Source organism: Pseudophryne corroboree, unplaced genomic scaffold (genome assembly GCF_028390025.1).
Source record: "Pseudophryne corroboree isolate aPseCor3 unplaced genomic scaffold, aPseCor3.hap2 scaffold_498, whole genome shotgun sequence".
NCBI classification, from domain to species: domain Eukaryota; kingdom Metazoa; phylum Chordata; class Amphibia; order Anura; family Myobatrachidae; genus Pseudophryne; species Pseudophryne corroboree.
Genome location: NW_026970104.1, coordinates 107,639 through 124,730, shown reverse-complemented (window position 1 = coordinate 124,730; position 17,092 = coordinate 107,639). Strand labels below are relative to the sequence as shown.

Here is a 17,092-nt window from a genome sequence, read left to right as displayed (position 1 = left end):
TTTGACTTGTCTACTTAAAGATCACCAAAATCTGATAACAAGGTAAATTACGTCCCTGGGTGGGATTGAACCACCAACCTTTTGGATAATAACCGAACACGCTAACTGATTGCGCCACAGTGACACTTTGCAAACGTACATTCTGACAAACGCTAATAAGCATTCATCTAGAACGTTTCCTAGAAAAACTTTAAAAAGTCAATAATCTGGAGAGTTTTTGTAAGATGTTTCTTCCATCAATCAACGAAGAACATTCAAGCTGATTTCTTGCAGCAGCTGGGCACTGTAACAGCTCCAGAGCTGCTCTGTAAGGCAACTAAAAGGGTGTGGGCCCTGCAGCACTACCTGTAGTTCGCATTGTGCGTTGGAAGGCACAAAGTAAGCAGACGGGAGAAGTCAGGATAGTGCGCAAGGGCATAGAAGGGAGCGGCTCAAGAAAAGAGAAGTGGAAACAGACAGCAAACTAGGCTGGAGAGAGACCTGAGACAAAGAGATCTGAATTATATGAGAGCCGACCAGGGGAAACACAAATTATGCAGTCAAGTTTCCCACATTTGGGGAAATCAAAGGGGCAGCACACCCAGAGTGCAATGGGTGAGCCTTGCCCTGGGAGAAGCACCTACATGATCATAGTATCTCACCTGGCAGGTAAGTAGGAGTTGGGCTAGAGCTGGGGAGGGTCGCTGCTCGGGCACCCCCCTGTCAAGTGGAGGAGATCCAACTGAGGCAGCACAAGGGAACTCTCGAAAGAAGAACAAGGCTAGAGGAAGATCTGAGACAAAGAAATCTGACTTTTACCAGAGCTGACCAGAGGAAAGCACAAACACAGTCCCCCACTACCACAAATAATGCAGTCGAGTTTCCCACATTTGGGGAAATCACAGGGGTCATCATACCCAGAATGCAATGAATGAACCTCACCCTGGGAGAACAATCTTCATGACCATGATATCTCCTATGCAAAATAAGTATGATTTGGGATAGGGCTGGGGAGTGCCGCTGCTCAGGCACATCTCTGTCAAGTAAAGGCGATTCAACTGAGGCAGCACAAGGGAACTCTCATCTGGGGACAACAACTGCAGGGAGAACACATATTTTCAGATGAACATGGGAGGGCAGAAGGCTGCCTAATACTGAAGCACCCCCAAACAACAAACCAAATGCAACAACTAGTGCAAGCATTCCTGGGGGAAGGCCTGCAGCAGATGGATTTGCATATGGTGATGTCATCCAAGCAGTGGGTCAAAGTTGGCTTCAACCCTCGTCTGCATATGAAAAGAGAAAAGGGGCGTGCAGGGCATGGCGGCCTTTTGCGGCGCTTGGGTGACCCTTAGTTCGCATTAAACACCCCCACCCTCCTTCGGTGTGGGGCTCATGTTGGCAATGCCCCAGCCCCTGAAGCATTCAAGCTGATTTCTTGCAGCAGCTGGGTACTGTAACAGCTCCAGAGCTGCTCTGTGAGGCAAGTAAAAGGGTGTGGGCCCTGCAGCACTACCTGTAGTTTGCATTGTGTGTTGGAAGGCACAAAGTAAGCAGACGGGAGAAGTCAGGATAGTGCGCAAGGGCATAGAAGGGAGCGGCTCAAGAAAAGAGAAGTGGAAACAGACAGCAAACTAGGCTGGAGAGAGACCTGAGACAAAGAGATCTGAATTATACGAGAGACGACCAGGGGAAACACAAATTATGCAGTCAAGTTTCCCACATTTGGGGAAATCACAGGGGCAGAACACCCAGAGTGCAATGGGTGAGCCTTGCCCTGGGAGAAGCACCTACATGATCATAGTATCTCACCTGGCAGGTAAGTAGGAGTTGGGCTAGAGCTGGGGAGGGTCGCTGCTCGGGTACCCCCCTGTCAAGTGAAGGAGATCCAACTGAGGCAGCACAAGGGAACTCTCGAAAGAGGAACAAGGCTAGAGGAAGATCTGAGACAAAGAAATCTGATTTTTACCAGAGTTGACCAGAAGAAAGCACAAACACAGTCCCCCACTACCACAAATAATGCAGTCGAGTTTCCCACATTTGGGGAAATCACAGGGGTCAGCATACCCAGAATGCAATGAATGAACCTCACCCTGGGAGAACAATCTTCATGACCATGGTATCTCCTATGCAAAATAAGTATGATTTGGGATAGGGCTGGGGAGGGCCGCTGCTCAGGCACATCTCTGTCAAGTAAAGGAGATTCAACTGAGGCAGCACAAGGGAACTCTCATCTGGGGACACCAACTGCAGGGAGAACACATATTTTCAGATGAACATGGGAGGGCAGAAGGCTGCCTAATACTGAAGCACCCCCAAACAACAAACCAAATGCAACAACTAGTGCAAGCATTCCTGGGGGAAGGCCTGCAGCAGATGGATTTGCATATGGTGATGTCATCCAAGCAGTGGGTCAAAGTTGGCTTCAACCCTCGTCTGCATATGAAAAGAAAAAAGGGATGTGCAGGGCATGGTGTCCTTTTGTGGCGCTTGGATGACCCCTCCTTCGGTGTGGGGCTCATGTTGGCTATGCCCCAGCCCCTGAAGCATTCAAGATGACTTCTTGCAGCAGCTGGGCACTGTAACAGCTCCAGAGCTGTTCTGTAAAGCATGTAAAAGGGTGTGGGCCCTGCAGCACTACCTGTAGTATGCATTGTGCGTTGGAAGGCACAAAGTAAGCAGACGGGAGAGGTCAGGATAGTGCGCAAGGGCATAGAAGGGAGCGGCTCAAGAAAAAAGAAGTGGAAACAGACAGCAAACTAGGCTGGAGAAAGACCTGAGACAAAGAGATCTGAATTATACGAGAGCCGACCAGAGGAAACACAAATTATGCAGTCAAGTTTCCCACATTTGGGGAAATCGCAGGAGCAGCACACCCAGAGTGCAATGGGTGAGCCTTGCCCTGGGAGAAGCACCTTCCTGATCATAGTATCTCACCTGGCAGGTAAGTAGGAGTTGGGCTAGAGCTGGGGAGGGTCGCTGCTCGGGCACCCCCCTGTCAAGTGGAGGAGATCCAACTGAGGCAGCACAAGGGAACTCTCGAAAGAAGAACAAGGCTAGAGGAAGATCTGAGACAAAGAAATCTGACTTTTACCAGAGCTGACCAGAGGAAAGCACAAACACAGTCCCCCACTACCACAAATAATGCAGTCGAGTTTCCCACATTTGGGGAAATCACAGGGGTCATCATACCCAGAATGCAATGAATGAACCTCACCCTGGGAGAACAATCTTCATGACCATGATATCTCCTATGCAAAATAAGTATGATTTGGGATAGGGCTGGGGAGTGCCGCTGCTCAGGCACATCTCTGTCAAGTAAAGGCGATTCAACTGAGGCAGCACAAGGGAACTCTCATCTGGGGACAACAACTGCAGGGAGAACACATATTTTCAGATGAACATGGGAGGGCAGAAGGCTGCCTAATACTGAAGCACCCCCAAACAACAAACCAAATGCAACAACTAGTGCAAGCATTCCTGGGGGAAGGCCTGCAGCAGATGGATTTGCATATGGTGATGTCATCCAAGCAGTGGGTCAAAGTTGGCTTCAACCCTCGTCTGCATATGAAAAGAGAAAAGGGGCATGCAGGGCATGGCGGCCTTTTGCGGCGCTTGGGTGACCCTTAGTTCGCATTAAACACCCCCACCCTCCTTCGGTGTGGGGCTCATGTTGGCAATGCCCCAGCCCCTGAAGCATTCAAGCTGATTTCTTGCAGCAGCTGGGTACTGTAACAGCTCCAGAGCTGCTCTGTGAGGCAAGTAAAAGGGTGTGGGCCCTGCAGCACTACCTGTAGTTTGCATTGTGTGTTGGAAGGCACAAAGTAAGCAGACGGGAGAAGTCAGGATAGTGCGCAAGGGCATAGAAGGGAGCGGCTCAAGAAAAGAGAAGTGGAAACAGACAGCAAACTAGGCTGGAGAGAGACCTGAGACAAAGAGATCTGAATTATACGAGAGACGACCAGGGGAAACACAAATTATGCAGTCAAGTTTCCCACATTTGGGGAAATCACAGGGGCAGCACACCCAGAGTGCAATGGGTGAGCCTTGCCCTGGGAGAAGCACCTACATGATCATAGTATCTCACCTGGCAGGTAAGTAGGAGTTGGGCTAGAGCTGGGGAGGGTCGCTGCTCGGGTACCCCCCTGTCAAGTGAAGGAGATCCAACTGAGGCAGCACAAGGGAACTCTCGAAAGAGGAACAAGGCTAGAGGAAGATCTGAGACAAAGAAATCTGATTTTTACCAGAGTTGACCAGAAGAAAGCACAAACACAGTCCCCCACTACCACAAATAATGCAGTCGAGTTTCCCACATTTGGGGAAATCACAGGGGTCAGCATACCCAGAATGCAATGAATGAACCTCACCCTGGGAGAACAATCTTCATGACCATGGTATCTCCTATGCAAAATAAGTATGATTTGGGATAGGGCTGGGGAGGGCCGCTGCTCAGGCACATCTCTGTCAAGTAAAGGAGATTCAACTGAGGCAGCACAAGGGAACTCTCATCTGGGGACAACAACTGCAGGGAGAACACATATTTTCAGATGAACATGGGAGGGCAGAAGGCTGCCTAATACTGAAGCACCCCCAAACAACAAACCAAATGCAACAACTAGTGCAAGCATTCCTGGGGGAAGGCCTGCAGCAGATGGATTTGCATATGGTGATGTCATCCAAGCAGTGGGTCAAAGTTGGCTTCAACCCACGTCTGCATATGAAAAGAAAAAAGGGATGTGCAGGGCATGGTGTCCTTTTGTGGCGCTTGGATGACCCCTCCTTCGGTGTGGGGCTCATGTTGGCTATGCCCCAGCCCCTGAAGCATTCAAGATGATTTCTTGCAGCAGCTGGGCACTGTAACAGCTCCAGAGCTGTTCTGTAAAGCATGTAAAAGGGTGTGGGCCCTGCAGCACTACCTGTAGTATGCATTGTGCGTTGGAAGGCACAAAGTAAGCAGACGGGAGAGGTCAGGATAGTGCGCAAGGGCATAGAAGGGAGCGGCTCAAGAAAAGAGAAGTGGAAACAGACAGCAAACTAGGCTGGAGAAAGACCTGAGACAAAGAGATCTGAATTATACGAGAGCCGACCAGAGGAAACACAAATTATGCAGTCAAGTTTCCCACATTTGGGGAAATCGCAGGAGCAGCACACCCAGAGTGCAATGGGTGAGCCTTGCCCTGGGAGAAGCACCTTCCTGATCATAGTATCTCACCTGGCAGGTAAGTAGGAGTTGGGCTAGAGCTGGGGAGGGTCGCTGCTCGGGCACCCCCCTGTCAAGTGGAGGAGATCCAACTGAGGCAGCACAAGGGAACTCTCGAAAGAAGAACAAGGCTAGAGGAAGATCTGAGACAAAGAAATCTGACTTTTACCAGAGCTGACCAGAGGAAAGCACAAACACAGTCCCCCACTACCACAAATAATGCAGTCGAGTTTCCCACATTTGGGGAAATCACAGGGGTCATCATACCCAGAATGCAATGAATGAACCTCACCCTGGGAGAACAATCTTCATGACCATGATATCTCCTATGCAAAATAAGTATGATTTGGGATAGGGCTGGGGAGTGCCGCTGCTCAGGCACATCTCTGTCAAGTAAAGGCGATTCAACTGAGGCAGCACAAGGGAACTCTCATCTGGGGACAACAACTGCAGGGAGAACACATATTTTCAGATGAACATGGGAGGGCAGAAGGCTGCCTAATACTGAAGCACCCCCAAACAACAAACCAAATGCAACAACTAGTGCAAGCATTCCTGGGGGAAGGCCTGCAGCAGATGGATTTGCATATGGTGATGTCATCCAAGCAGTGGGTCAAAGTTGGCTTCAACCCTCGTCTGCATATGAAAAGAGAAAAGGGGCATGCAGGGCATGGCGGCCTTTTGCGGCGCTTGGGTGACCCTTAGTTCGCATTAAACACCCCCACCCTCCTTCGGTGTGGGGCTCATGTTGGCAATGCCCCAGCCCCTGAAGCATTCAAGCTGATTTCTTGCAGCAGCTGGGTACTGTAACAGCTCCAGAGCTGCTCTGTGAGGCAAGTAAAAGGGTGTGGGCCCTGCAGCACTACCTGTAGTTTGCATTGTGTGTTGGAAGGCACAAAGTAAGCAGACGGGAGAAGTCAGGATAGTGCGCAAGGGCATAGAAGGGAGCGGCTCAAGAAAAGAGAAGTGGAAACAGACAGCAAACTAGGCTGGAGAGAGACCTGAGACAAAGAGATCTGAATTATACGAGAGACGACCAGGGGAAACACAAATTATGCAGTCAAGTTTCCCACATTTGGGGAAATCACAGGGGCAGCACACCCAGAGTGCAATGGGTGAGCCTTGCCCTGGGAGAAGCACCTACATGATCATAGTATCTCGCCTGGCAGGTAAGTAGGAGTTGGGCTAGAGCTGGGGAGGGTCGCTGCTCGGGTACCCCCCTGTCAAGTGAAGGAGATCCAACTGAGGCAGCACAAGGGAACTCTCGAAAGAGGAACAAGGCTAGAGGAAGATCTGAGACAAAGAAATCTGATTTTTACCAGAGTTGACCAGAAGAAAGCACAAACACAGTCCCCCACTACCACAAATAATGCAGTCGAGTTTCCCACATTTGGGGAAATCACAGGGGTCAGCATACCCAGAATGCAATGAATGAACCTCACCCTGGGAGAACAATCTTCATGACCATGGTATCTCCTATGCAAAATAAGTATGATTTGGGATAGGGCTGGGGAGGGCCGCTGCTCAGGCACATCTCTGTCAAGTAAAGGAGATTCAACTGAGGCAGCACAAGGGAACTCTCATCTGGGGACAACAACTGCAGGGAGAACACATATTTTCAGATGAACATGGGAGGGCAGAAGGCTGCCTAATACTGAAGCACCCCCAAACAACAAACCAAATGCAACAACTAGTGCAAGCATTCCTGGGGGAAGGCCTGCAGCAGATGGATTTGCATATGGTGATGTCATCCAAGCAGTGGGTCAAAGTTGGCTTCAACCCTCGTCTGCATATGAAAAGAAAAAAGGGATGTGCAGGGCATGGTGTCCTTTTGTGGCGCTTGGATGACCCCTCCTTCGGTGTGGGGCTCATGTTGGCTATGCCCCAGCCCCTGAAGCATTCAAGATGATTTCTTGCAGCAGCTGGGCACTGTAACAGCTCCAGAGCTGTTCTGTAAAGCATGTAAAAGGGTGTGGGCCCTGCAGCACTACCTGTAGTATGCATTGTGCGTTGGAAGGCACAAAGTAAGCAGACGGGAGAGGTCAGGATAGTGCGCAAGGGCATAGAAGGGAGCGGCTCAAGAAAAGAGAAGTGGAAACAGACAGCAAACTAGGCTGGAGAAAGACCTGAGACAAAGAGATCTGAATTATACGAGAGCCGACCAGAGGAAACACAAATTATGCAGTCAAGTTTCCCACATTTGGGGAAATCGCAGGAGCAGCACACCCAGAGTGCAATGGGTGAGCCTTGCCCTGGGATAAGCACCTTCCTGATCATAGTATCTCACCTGGCAGGTAAGTAGGAGTTGGGCTAGAGCTGGGGAGGGTCGCTGCTCGGGCACCCCCCTGTCAAGTGAAGGAGATCCAACTGAGGCAGCACAAGGGAACTCTCGAAAGAAGAACAAGGCTAGAGGAAGATCTGAGACAAAGAAATCTGACTTTTACCAGAGCTGACCAGAGGAAAGCACAAACACAGTCCCCCACTACCACAAATAATGCAGTCGAGTTTCCCACATTTGGGGAAATCACAGGGGTCAGCATACCCAGAATGCAATGAATGAACCTCACCCTGGGAGAACAATCTTCATGACCATGGTATCTCCTATGCAAAATAAGTATGATTTGGGATAGGGCTGGGGAGGGCCGCTGCTCAGGCACATCTCTGTCAAGTAAAGGCGATTCAACTGAGGCAGCACAAGGGAACTCTCATCTGGGGACAACAACTGCAGGGAGAACACATATTTTCAGATGAACATGGGAGGGCAGAAGGCTGCCTAATACTGAAGCACCCCCAAACAACAAACCAAATGCAACAACTAGTGCAAGCATTCCTGGGGGAAGGCCTGCAGCAGATGGATTTGCATATGGTGATGTCATCCAAGCAGTGGGTCAAAGTTGGCTTCAACCCTCGTCTGCATATGAAAAGAAAAAAGGGATGTGCAGGGCATGGCGGCCTTTTGCGGCGCTTGCATGACCCCTAATTCGCATTAAACACCTCCACCCTCCTTCGGTGTGGGGCTCATGTTGGCTATGCCCCAGCACCTGAAGCATTCAAGCTGATTTCTTGCAGCAGCTGGGCACTGTAACAGCTCCAGAGCTGCTCTGTAAGGCAACTAAAAGGGTGTGGGCCCTGCAGCACTACCTGTAGTTCGCATTGTGCGTTGGAAGGCACAAAGTAAGCAGACGGGAGAAGTCAGGATAGTGCGCAAGGGCATAGAAGGGAGCGGTTCAAGAAAAGAGAAGTGGAAACAGACAGCAAACTAGGCTGGAGAGAGACCTGAGACAAAGAGATCTGAATTATACGAGAGCCGACCAGAGGAAACACAAATTATGCAGTCAAGTGTCCCACATTTGGGGAAATCGCAGGAGCAGCACACCCAGAGTGCAATGGGTGAGCCTTGCCCTGGGAGAAGCACCTTCCTGATCATAGTATCTCACCTGGCAGGTAAGTAGGAGTTGGGCTAGAGCTGGGGAGGGTCGCTGCTCGGGCACCCCCCTGTCAAGTGAAGGAGATCCAACTGAGGCAGCACAAGGGAACTCTCGAAAGAAGAACAAGGCTAGAGGAAGATCTGAGACAAAGAAATCTGACTTTTACCAGAGCTGACCAGAGGAAAGCACAAACACAGTCCCCCTCTACCACAAATAATGCAGTCGAGTTTTCCACATTTGGGGAAATCACAGGGGTCATCATACCCAGAATGCAATGAATGAACCTCACCCTGGGAGAACAATCTTCATGACCATGATATCTCCTATGCAAAATAAGTATGATTTGGGATAGGGCTGGGGAGGGCCGCTGCTCAGGCACATCTCTGTCAAGTAAAGGAGATTCAACTGAGGCAGCACAAGGGAACTCTCATCTGGGGACAACAACTGCAGGGAGAACACATATTTTCAGATGAACATGGGAGGGCAGAAGGCTGCCTAATACTGAAGCACCCCCAAACAACAAACCAAATGCAACAACTAGTGCAAGCATTCCTGGGGGAAGGCCTGCAGCAGATGGATTTGCATATGGTGATGTCATCCAAGCAGTGGGTCAAAGTTGGCTTCAACCCTCGTCTGCATATGAAAAGAAAAAAGGGATGTGCAGGGCATGGTGTCCTTTTGTGGCGCTTGGATGACCCCTCCTTCGGTGTGGGGCTCATGTTGGCTATGCCCCAGCCCCTGAAGCATTCAAGATGATTTCTTGCAGCAGCTGGGCACTGTAACAGCTCCAGAGCTGTTCTGTAAAGCATGTAAAAGGGTGTGGGCCCTGCAGCACTACCTGTAGTATGCATTGTGCGTTGGAAGGCACAAAGTAAGCAGACGGGAGAGGTCAGGATAGTGCGCAAGGGCATAGAAGGGAGCGGCTCAAGAAAAGAGAAGTGGAAACAGACAGCAAACTAGGCTGGAGAAAGACCTGAGACAAAGAGATCTGAATTATACGAGAGCCGACCAGAGGAAACACAAATTATGCAGTCAAGTTTCCCACATTTGGGGAAATCGCAGGAGCAGCACACCCAGAGTGCAATGGGTGAGCCTTGCCCTGGGATAAGCACCTTCCTGATCATAGTATCTCACCTGGCAGGTAAGTAGGAGTTGGGCTAGAGCTGGGGAGGGTCGCTGCTCGGGCACCCCCCTGTCAAGTGAAGGAGATCCAACTGAGGCAGCACAAGGGAACTCTCGAAAGAAGAACAAGGCTAGAGGAAGATCTGAGACAAAGAAATCTGACTTTTACCAGAGCTGACCAGAGGAAAGCACAAACACAGTCCCCCACTACCACAAATAATGCAGTCGAGTTTCCCACATTTGGGGAAATCACAGGGGTCAGCATACCCAGAATGCAATGAATGAACCTCACCCTGGGAGAACAATCTTCATGACCATGGTATCTCCTATGCAAAATAAGTATGATTTGGGATAGGGCTGGGGAGGGCCGCTGCTCAGGCACATCTCTGTCAAGTAAAGGCGATTCAACTGAGGCAGCACAAGGGAACTCTCATCTGGGGACAACAACTGCAGGGAGAACACATATTTTCAGATGAACATGGGAGGGCAGAAGGCTGCCTAATACTGAAGCACCCCCAAACAACAAACCAAATGCAACAACTAGTGCAAGCATTCCTGGGGGAAGGCCTGCAGCAGATGGATTTGCATATGGTGATGTCATCCAAGCAGTGGGTCAAAGTTGGCTTCAACCCTCGTCTGCATATGAAAAGAAAAAAGGGATGTGCAGGGCATGGCGGCCTTTTGCGGCGCTTGCATGACCCCTAATTCGCATTAAACACCTCCACCCTCCTTCGGTGTGGGGCTCATGTTGGCTATGCCCCAGCACCTGAAGCATTCAAGCTGATTTCTTGCAGCAGCTGGGCACTGTAACAGCTCCAGAGCTGCTCTGTAAGGCAACTAAAAGGGTGTGGGCCCTGCAGCACTACCTGTAGTTCGCATTGTGCGTTGGAAGGCACAAAGTAAGCAGACGGGAGAAGTCAGGATAGTGCGCAAGGGCATAGAAGGGAGCGGTTCAAGAAAAGAGAAGTGGAAACAGACAGCAAACTAGGCTGGAGAGAGACCTGAGACAAAGAGATCTGAATTATACGAGAGCCGACCAGAGGAAACACAAATTATGCAGTCAAGTGTCCCACATTTGGGGAAATCGCAGGAGCAGCACACCCAGAGTGCAATGGGTGAGCCTTGCCCTGGGAGAAGCACCTTCCTGATCATAGTATCTCACCTGGCAGGTAAGTAGGAGTTGGGCTAGAGCTGGGGAGGGTCGCTGCTCGGGCACCCCCCTGTCAAGTGAAGGAGATCCAACTGAGGCAGCACAAGGGAACTCTCGAAAGAAGAACAAGGCTAGAGGAAGATCTGAGACAAAGAAATCTGACTTTTACCAGAGCTGACCAGAGGAAAGCACAAACACAGTCCCCCTCTACCACAAATAATGCAGTCGAGTTTTCCACATTTGGGGAAATCACAGGGGTCATCATACCCAGAATGCAATGAATGAACCTCACCCTGGGAGAACAATCTTCATGACCATGATATCTCCTATGCAAAATAAGTATGATTTGGGATAGGGCTGGGGAGGGCCGCTGCTCAGGCACATCTCTGTCAAGTAAAGGCGATTCAACTGAGGCAGCACAAGGGAACTCTCATCTGGGGACAACAACTGCAGGGAGAACACATATTTTCAGATGAACATGGGAGGGCAGAAGGCTGCCTAATACTGAAGCACCCCCAAACAACAAACCAAATGCAACAACTAGTACAAGCATTCCTGGGGGAAGGCCTGCAGCAGATGGATTTGCATATGGTGATGTCATCCAAGCAGTGGGTCAAAGTTGGCTTCAACCCTCGTCTGCATATGAAAAGAAAAAAGGGATGTGCAGGGCATGGCGTCCTTTTGTGGCGCTTGGATGACCCTTAATTCGCATTAAACATCTCCACCCTCCTTCGGTGTGGGGCTCATGTTGGCTATGCCCCAGCCCCTGAAGCATTCAAGATGATTTCTTGCAGCAGCTGGGCACTGTAACAGCTCCAGAGCTGTTCTGTAAAGCATGTAAAAGGGTGTGGGCCCTGCAGCACTACCTGTAGTATGCATTGTGCGTTGGAAGGCACAAAGTAAGCAGATGGGAGAGGTCAGGATAGTGCGCAAGGGCATAGAAGGGAGCGGCTCAAGAAAAGAGAAGTGGAAACAGACAGCAAACTAGGCTGGAGAAAGACCTGAGACAAAGAGATCTGAATTATACGAGAGCCGACCAGAGGAAACACAAATTATGCAGTCAAGTTTCCCACATTTGGGGAAATCGCAGGAGCAGCACACCCAGAGTGCAATGGGTGAGCCTTGCCCTGGGATAAGCACCTTCCTGATCATAGTATCTCACCTGGCAGGTAAGTAGGAGTTGGGCTAGAGCTGGGGAGGGTCGCTGCTCGGGCACCCCCCTGTCAAGTGAAGGAGATCCAACTGAGGCAGCACAAGGGAACTCTCGAAAGAAGAACAAGGCTAGAGGAAGATCTGAGACAAAGAAATCTGACTTTTACCAGAGCTGACCAGAGGAAAGCACAAACACAGTCCCCCACTACCACAAATAATGCAGTCGAGTTTCCCACATTTGGGGAAATCACAGGGGTCAGCATACCCAGAATGCAATGAATGAACCTCACCCTGGGAGAACAATCTTCATGACCATGGTATCTCCTATGCAAAATAAGTATGATTTGGGATAGGGCTGGGGAGGGCCGCTGCTCAGGCACATCTCTGTCAAGTAAAGGCGATTCAACTGAGGCAGCACAAGGGAACTCTCATCTGGGGACAACAACTGCAGGGAGAACACATATTTTCAGATGAACATGGGAGGGCAGAAGGCTGCCTAATACTGAAGCACCCCCAAACAACAAACCAAATGCAACAACTAGTGCAAGCATTCCTGGGGGAAGGCCTGCAGCAGATGGATTTGCATATGGTGATGTCATCCAAGCAGTGGGTCAAAGTTGGCTTCAACCCTCGTCTGCATATGAAAAGAAAAAAGGGATGTGCAGGGCATGGCGGCCTTTTGCGGCGCTTGCATGACCCCTAATTCGCATTAAACACCTCCACCCTCCTTCGGTGTGGGGCTCATGTTGGCTATGCCCCAGCACCTGAAGCATTCAAGCTGATTTCTTGCAGCAGCTGGGCACTGTAACAGCTCCAGAGCTGCTCTGTAAGGCAACTAAAAGGGTGTGGGCCCTGCAGCACTACCTGTAGTTCGCATTGTGCGTTGGAAGGCACAAAGTAAGCAGACGGGAGAAGTCAGGATAGTGCGCAAGGGCATAGAAGGGAGCGGTTCAAGAAAAGAGAAGTGGAAACAGACAGCAAACTAGGCTGGAGAGAGACCTGAGACAAAGAGATCTGAATTATACGAGAGCCGACCAGAGGAAACACAAATTATGCAGTCAAGTGTCCCACATTTGGGGAAATCGCAGGAGCAGCACACCCAGAGTGCAATGGGTGAGCCTTGCCCTGGGAGAAGCACCTTCCTGATCATAGTATCTCACCTGGCAGGTAAGTAGGAGTTGGGCTAGAGCTGGGGAGGGTCGCTGCTCGGGCACCCCCCTGTCAAGTGAAGGAGATCCAACTGAGGCAGCACAAGGGAACTCTCGAAAGAAGAACAAGGCTAGAGGAAGATCTGAGACAAAGAAATCTGACTTTTACCAGAGCTGACCAGAGGAAAGCACAAACACAGTCCCCCTCTACCACAAATAATGCAGTCGAGTTTTCCACATTTGGGGAAATCACAGGGGTCATCATACCCAGAATGCAATGAATGAACCTCACCCTGGGAGAACAATCTTCATGACCATGATATCTCCTATGCAAAATAAGTATGATTTGGGATAGGGCTGGGGAGGGCCGCTGCTCAGGCACATCTCTGTCAAGTAAAGGCGATTCAACTGAGGCAGCACAAGGGAACTCTCATCTGGGGACAACAACTGCAGGGAGAACACATATTTTCAGATGAACATGGGAGGGCAGAAGGCTGCCTAATACTGAAGCACCCCCAAACAACAAACCAAATGCAACAACTAGTACAAGCATTCCTGGGGGAAGGCCTGCAGCAGATGGATTTGCATATGGTGATGTCATCCAAGCAGTGGGTCAAAGTTGGCTTCAACCCTCGTCTGCATATGAAAAGAAAAAAGGGATGTGCAGGGCATGGCGTCCTTTTGTGGCGCTTGGATGACCCTTAATTCGCATTAAACATCTCCACCCTCCTTCGGTGTGGGGCTCATGTTGGCTATGCCCCAGCCCCTGAAGCATTCAAGATGATTTCTTGCAGCAGCTGGGCACTGTAACAGCTCCAGAGCTGTTCTGTAAAGCATGTAAAAGGGTGTGGGCCCTGCAGCACTACCTGTAGTATGCATTGTGCGTTGGAAGGCACAAAGTAAGCAGATGGGAGAGGTCAGGATAGTGCGCAAGGGCATAGAAGGGAGCGGCTCAAAAAAAGAGAAGTGGAAACAGACAGCAAACTAGGCTGGAGAAAGACCTGAGACAAAGAGATCTGAATTATACGAGAGCCGACCAGAGGAAACACAAATTATGCAGTCAAGTTTCCCACATTTGGGGAAATCGCAGGAGCAGCACACCCAGAGTGCAATGGGTGAGCCTTGCCCTGGGAGAAGCACCTTCCTGATCATAGTATCTCACCTGGCAGGTAAGTAGGAGTTGGGCTAGAGCTGGGGAGGGTCGCTGCTCGGGCACCCCCTTGTCAAGTGAAGGAGATCCAACTGAGGCAGCACAAGGGAACTCTCGAAAGAAGAACAAGGCTAGAGGAAGATCTGAGACAAAGAAATCTGACTTTTACCAGAGCTGAGCAGAGGAAAGCACAAACACAGTCCCCCTCTACCACAAATAATGCAGTCGAGTTTCCCACATTTGGGGAAATCACAGGGGTCAGCATACCCAGAATGCAATGAATGAACCTCACCCTGGGAGAACAATCTTCATGACCATGGTATCTCCTATGCAAAATAAGTATGATTTGGGATAGGGCTGGGGAGGGCCGCTGCTCAGGCACATCTCTGTCAAGTAAAGGAGATTCAACTGAGGCAGCACAAGGGAACTCTCATCTGGGGACAACAACTGCAGGGAGAACACATATTTTCAGATGAACATGGGAGGGCAGAAGGCTGCCTAATACTGAAGCACCCCCAAACAACAAACCAAATGCAACAACTAGTGCAAGCATTCCTGGGGGAAGGCCTGCAGCAGATGGATTTGCATATGGTGATGTCATCCAAGCAGTGGGTCAAAGTTGGCTTCAACCCTCGTCTGCATATGAAAAGAAAAAAGGGATGTGCAGGGCATGGTGTCCTTTTGTGGCGCTTGGATGACCCCTCCTTCGGTGTGGGGCTCATGTTGGCTATGCCCCAGCCCCTGAAGCATTCAAGATGATTTCTTGCAGCAGCTGGGCACTGTAACAGCTCCAGAGCTGTTCTGTAAAGCATGTAAAAGGGTGTGGGCCCTGCAGCACTACCTGTAGTATGCATTGTGCGTTGGAAGGCACAAAGTAAGCAGACGGGAGAGGTCAGGATAGTGCGCAAGGGCATAGAAAGGAGCGGCTCAAGAAAAGAGAAGTGGAAACAGACAGCAAACTAGGCTGGAGAAAGACCTGAGACAAAGAGATCTGAATTATACGAGAGCCGACCAGAGGAAACACAAATTATGCAGTCAAGTTTCCCACATTTGGGGAAATCGCAGGAGCAGCACACCCAGAGTGCAATGGGTGAGCCTTGCCCTGGGAGAAGCACCTTCCTGATCATAGTATCTCACCTGGCAGGTAAGTAGGAGTTGGGCTAGAGCTGGGGAGGGTCGCTGCTCGGGCACCCCCCTGTCAAGTGAAGGAGATCCAACTGAGGCAGCACAAGGGAACTCTCGAAAGAAGAACAAGGCTAGAGGAAGATCTGAGACAAAGAAATCTGACTTTTACCAGAGCTGACCAGAGGAAAGCACAAACACAGTCCCCCACTACCACAAATAATGCAGTCGAGTTTCCCACATTTGGGGAAATCACAGGGGTCAGCATACCCAGAATGCAATGAATGAACCTCACCCTGGGAGAACAATCTTCATGACCATGGTATCTCCTATGCAAAATAAGTATGATTTGGGATAGGGCTGGGGAGGGCCGCTGCTCAGGCACATCTCTGTCAAGTAAAGGCGATTCAACTGAGGCAGCACAAGGGAACTCTCATCTGGGGACAACAACTGCAGGGAGAACACATATTTTCAGATGAACATGGGAGGGCAGAAGGCTGCCTAATACTGAAGCACCCCCAAACAACAAACCAAATGCAACAACTAGTGCAAGCATTCCTGGGGGAAGGCCTGCAGCAGATGGATTTGCATATGGTGATGTCATCCAAGCAGTGGGTCAAAGTTGGCTTCAACCCTCGTCTGCATATGAAAAGAAAAAAGGGATGTGCAGGGCATGGCGGCCTTTTGCGGCGCTTGCATGACCCCTAATTCGCATTAAACACCTCCACCCTCCTTCGGTGTGGGGCTCATGTTGGCTATGCCCCAGCACCTGAAGCATTCAAGCTGATTTCTTGCAGCAGCTGGGCACTGTAACAGCTCCAGAGCTGCTCTGTAAAGCATGTAAAAGGGTGTGGGCCCTGCAGCACTACCTGTAGTATGCATTGTGCGTTGGAAGGCACAAAGTAAGCAGATGGGAGAGGTCAGGATAGTGCGCAAGGGCATAGAAGGGAGCGGCTCAAAAAAAGAGAAGTGGAAACAGACAGCAAACTAGGCTGGAGAAAGACCTGAGACAAAGAGATCTGAATTATACGAGAGCCGACCAGAGGAAACACAAATTATGCAGTCAAGTTTCCCACATTTGGGGAAATCGCAGGAGCAGCACACCCAGAGTGCAATGGGTGAGCCTTGCCCTGGGAGAAGCACCTTCCTGATCATAGTATCTCACCTGGCAGGTAAGTAGGAGTTGGGCTAGAGCTGGGGAGGGTCGCTGCTCGGGCACCCCCTTGTCAAGTGAAGGAGATCCAACTGAGGCAGCACAAGGGAACTCTCGAAAGAAGAACAAGGCTAGAGGAAGATCTGAGACAAAGAAATCTGACTTTTACCAGAGCTGAGCAGAGGAAAGCACAAACACAGTCCCCCTCTACCACAAATAATGCAGTCGAGTTTCCCACATTTGGGGAAATCACAGGGGTCAGCATACCCAGAATGCAATGAATGAACCTCACCCTGGGAGAACAATCTTCATGACCATGGTATCTCCTATGCAAAATAAGTATGATTTGGGATAGGGCTGGGGAGGGCCGCTGCTCAGGCACATCTCTGTCAAGTAAAGGAGATTCAACTGAGGCAGCACAAGGGAACTCTCATCTGGGGACAACAACTGCAGGGAGAACACATATTTTCAGATGAACATGGGAGGGC

At 50.2% G+C, this 17,092-nt stretch overlaps 29 non-coding genes and 1 pseudogene across 29 annotated transcripts; all 30 read right to left on the bottom strand.

Moving 5' to 3' along the window:
• Window positions 1-514: 514 nt before the first annotated feature.
• Window positions 515-656, bottom strand: LOC135030417 (U1 spliceosomal RNA; annotated as a pseudogene).
• A 152-nt stretch (window positions 657-808) lies between these two features.
• On the bottom strand, window positions 809-972 carry LOC135030441 (U1 spliceosomal RNA). Its single transcript, XR_010226453.1, has one exon. It is a non-coding gene; the product is annotated as a U1 spliceosomal RNA (small nuclear RNA).
• Window positions 973-1,643: 671 nt separating this feature from the next.
• On the bottom strand, window positions 1,644-1,806 carry LOC135030420 (U1 spliceosomal RNA). Its single transcript, XR_010226431.1, has one exon. It is a non-coding gene; the product is annotated as a U1 spliceosomal RNA (small nuclear RNA).
• A 152-nt stretch (window positions 1,807-1,958) lies between these two features.
• On the bottom strand, window positions 1,959-2,122 carry LOC135030434 (U1 spliceosomal RNA). Its single transcript, XR_010226446.1, has one exon. It is a non-coding gene; the product is annotated as a U1 spliceosomal RNA (small nuclear RNA).
• Window positions 2,123-2,768: 646 nt separating this feature from the next.
• On the bottom strand, window positions 2,769-2,931 carry LOC135030449 (U1 spliceosomal RNA). The gene has a single exon (XR_010226462.1). It is a non-coding gene; the product is annotated as a U1 spliceosomal RNA (small nuclear RNA).
• A 152-nt stretch (window positions 2,932-3,083) lies between these two features.
• LOC135030440 (U1 spliceosomal RNA) lies at window positions 3,084-3,247 on the bottom strand. The gene has a single exon (XR_010226452.1). It is a non-coding gene; the product is annotated as a U1 spliceosomal RNA (small nuclear RNA).
• A 671-nt stretch (window positions 3,248-3,918) lies between these two features.
• Window positions 3,919-4,081, bottom strand: LOC135030415 (U1 spliceosomal RNA). The gene has a single exon (XR_010226429.1). It is a non-coding gene; the product is annotated as a U1 spliceosomal RNA (small nuclear RNA).
• Window positions 4,082-4,233: 152 nt separating this feature from the next.
• LOC135030433 (U1 spliceosomal RNA) lies at window positions 4,234-4,397 on the bottom strand. Its single transcript, XR_010226445.1, has one exon. It is a non-coding gene; the product is annotated as a U1 spliceosomal RNA (small nuclear RNA).
• Window positions 4,398-5,043: 646 nt separating this feature from the next.
• On the bottom strand, window positions 5,044-5,206 carry LOC135030448 (U1 spliceosomal RNA). Its single transcript, XR_010226461.1, has one exon. It is a non-coding gene; the product is annotated as a U1 spliceosomal RNA (small nuclear RNA).
• Window positions 5,207-5,358: 152 nt separating this feature from the next.
• Window positions 5,359-5,522, bottom strand: LOC135030439 (U1 spliceosomal RNA). The gene has a single exon (XR_010226451.1). It is a non-coding gene; the product is annotated as a U1 spliceosomal RNA (small nuclear RNA).
• A 671-nt stretch (window positions 5,523-6,193) lies between these two features.
• On the bottom strand, window positions 6,194-6,356 carry LOC135030416 (U1 spliceosomal RNA). Its single transcript, XR_010226430.1, has one exon. It is a non-coding gene; the product is annotated as a U1 spliceosomal RNA (small nuclear RNA).
• Window positions 6,357-6,508: 152 nt separating this feature from the next.
• On the bottom strand, window positions 6,509-6,672 carry LOC135030432 (U1 spliceosomal RNA). Its single transcript, XR_010226444.1, has one exon. It is a non-coding gene; the product is annotated as a U1 spliceosomal RNA (small nuclear RNA).
• Window positions 6,673-7,318: 646 nt separating this feature from the next.
• LOC135030408 (U1 spliceosomal RNA) lies at window positions 7,319-7,481 on the bottom strand. The gene has a single exon (XR_010226424.1). It is a non-coding gene; the product is annotated as a U1 spliceosomal RNA (small nuclear RNA).
• Window positions 7,482-7,633: 152 nt separating this feature from the next.
• On the bottom strand, window positions 7,634-7,797 carry LOC135030426 (U1 spliceosomal RNA). The gene has a single exon (XR_010226438.1). It is a non-coding gene; the product is annotated as a U1 spliceosomal RNA (small nuclear RNA).
• Window positions 7,798-8,468: 671 nt separating this feature from the next.
• Window positions 8,469-8,631, bottom strand: LOC135030404 (U1 spliceosomal RNA). Its single transcript, XR_010226420.1, has one exon. It is a non-coding gene; the product is annotated as a U1 spliceosomal RNA (small nuclear RNA).
• Window positions 8,632-8,783: 152 nt separating this feature from the next.
• On the bottom strand, window positions 8,784-8,947 carry LOC135030444 (U1 spliceosomal RNA). The gene has a single exon (XR_010226456.1). It is a non-coding gene; the product is annotated as a U1 spliceosomal RNA (small nuclear RNA).
• Window positions 8,948-9,593: 646 nt separating this feature from the next.
• LOC135030407 (U1 spliceosomal RNA) lies at window positions 9,594-9,756 on the bottom strand. The gene has a single exon (XR_010226423.1). It is a non-coding gene; the product is annotated as a U1 spliceosomal RNA (small nuclear RNA).
• Window positions 9,757-9,908: 152 nt separating this feature from the next.
• LOC135030425 (U1 spliceosomal RNA) lies at window positions 9,909-10,072 on the bottom strand. Its single transcript, XR_010226437.1, has one exon. It is a non-coding gene; the product is annotated as a U1 spliceosomal RNA (small nuclear RNA).
• Window positions 10,073-10,743: 671 nt separating this feature from the next.
• LOC135030451 (U1 spliceosomal RNA) lies at window positions 10,744-10,906 on the bottom strand. Its single transcript, XR_010226464.1, has one exon. It is a non-coding gene; the product is annotated as a U1 spliceosomal RNA (small nuclear RNA).
• Window positions 10,907-11,058: 152 nt separating this feature from the next.
• Window positions 11,059-11,222, bottom strand: LOC135030443 (U1 spliceosomal RNA). Its single transcript, XR_010226455.1, has one exon. It is a non-coding gene; the product is annotated as a U1 spliceosomal RNA (small nuclear RNA).
• A 671-nt stretch (window positions 11,223-11,893) lies between these two features.
• LOC135030406 (U1 spliceosomal RNA) lies at window positions 11,894-12,056 on the bottom strand. The gene has a single exon (XR_010226422.1). It is a non-coding gene; the product is annotated as a U1 spliceosomal RNA (small nuclear RNA).
• Window positions 12,057-12,208: 152 nt separating this feature from the next.
• On the bottom strand, window positions 12,209-12,372 carry LOC135030424 (U1 spliceosomal RNA). Its single transcript, XR_010226436.1, has one exon. It is a non-coding gene; the product is annotated as a U1 spliceosomal RNA (small nuclear RNA).
• Window positions 12,373-13,043: 671 nt separating this feature from the next.
• LOC135030450 (U1 spliceosomal RNA) lies at window positions 13,044-13,206 on the bottom strand. Its single transcript, XR_010226463.1, has one exon. It is a non-coding gene; the product is annotated as a U1 spliceosomal RNA (small nuclear RNA).
• A 152-nt stretch (window positions 13,207-13,358) lies between these two features.
• LOC135030442 (U1 spliceosomal RNA) lies at window positions 13,359-13,522 on the bottom strand. Its single transcript, XR_010226454.1, has one exon. It is a non-coding gene; the product is annotated as a U1 spliceosomal RNA (small nuclear RNA).
• A 671-nt stretch (window positions 13,523-14,193) lies between these two features.
• On the bottom strand, window positions 14,194-14,356 carry LOC135030447 (U1 spliceosomal RNA). The gene has a single exon (XR_010226460.1). It is a non-coding gene; the product is annotated as a U1 spliceosomal RNA (small nuclear RNA).
• A 152-nt stretch (window positions 14,357-14,508) lies between these two features.
• Window positions 14,509-14,672, bottom strand: LOC135030428 (U1 spliceosomal RNA). Its single transcript, XR_010226440.1, has one exon. It is a non-coding gene; the product is annotated as a U1 spliceosomal RNA (small nuclear RNA).
• A 646-nt stretch (window positions 14,673-15,318) lies between these two features.
• LOC135030446 (U1 spliceosomal RNA) lies at window positions 15,319-15,481 on the bottom strand. The gene has a single exon (XR_010226458.1). It is a non-coding gene; the product is annotated as a U1 spliceosomal RNA (small nuclear RNA).
• A 152-nt stretch (window positions 15,482-15,633) lies between these two features.
• Window positions 15,634-15,797, bottom strand: LOC135030423 (U1 spliceosomal RNA). The gene has a single exon (XR_010226435.1). It is a non-coding gene; the product is annotated as a U1 spliceosomal RNA (small nuclear RNA).
• A 671-nt stretch (window positions 15,798-16,468) lies between these two features.
• LOC135030445 (U1 spliceosomal RNA) lies at window positions 16,469-16,631 on the bottom strand. Its single transcript, XR_010226457.1, has one exon. It is a non-coding gene; the product is annotated as a U1 spliceosomal RNA (small nuclear RNA).
• Window positions 16,632-16,783: 152 nt separating this feature from the next.
• LOC135030427 (U1 spliceosomal RNA) lies at window positions 16,784-16,947 on the bottom strand. Its single transcript, XR_010226439.1, has one exon. It is a non-coding gene; the product is annotated as a U1 spliceosomal RNA (small nuclear RNA).
• Window positions 16,948-17,092: the final 145 nt, after the last annotated feature.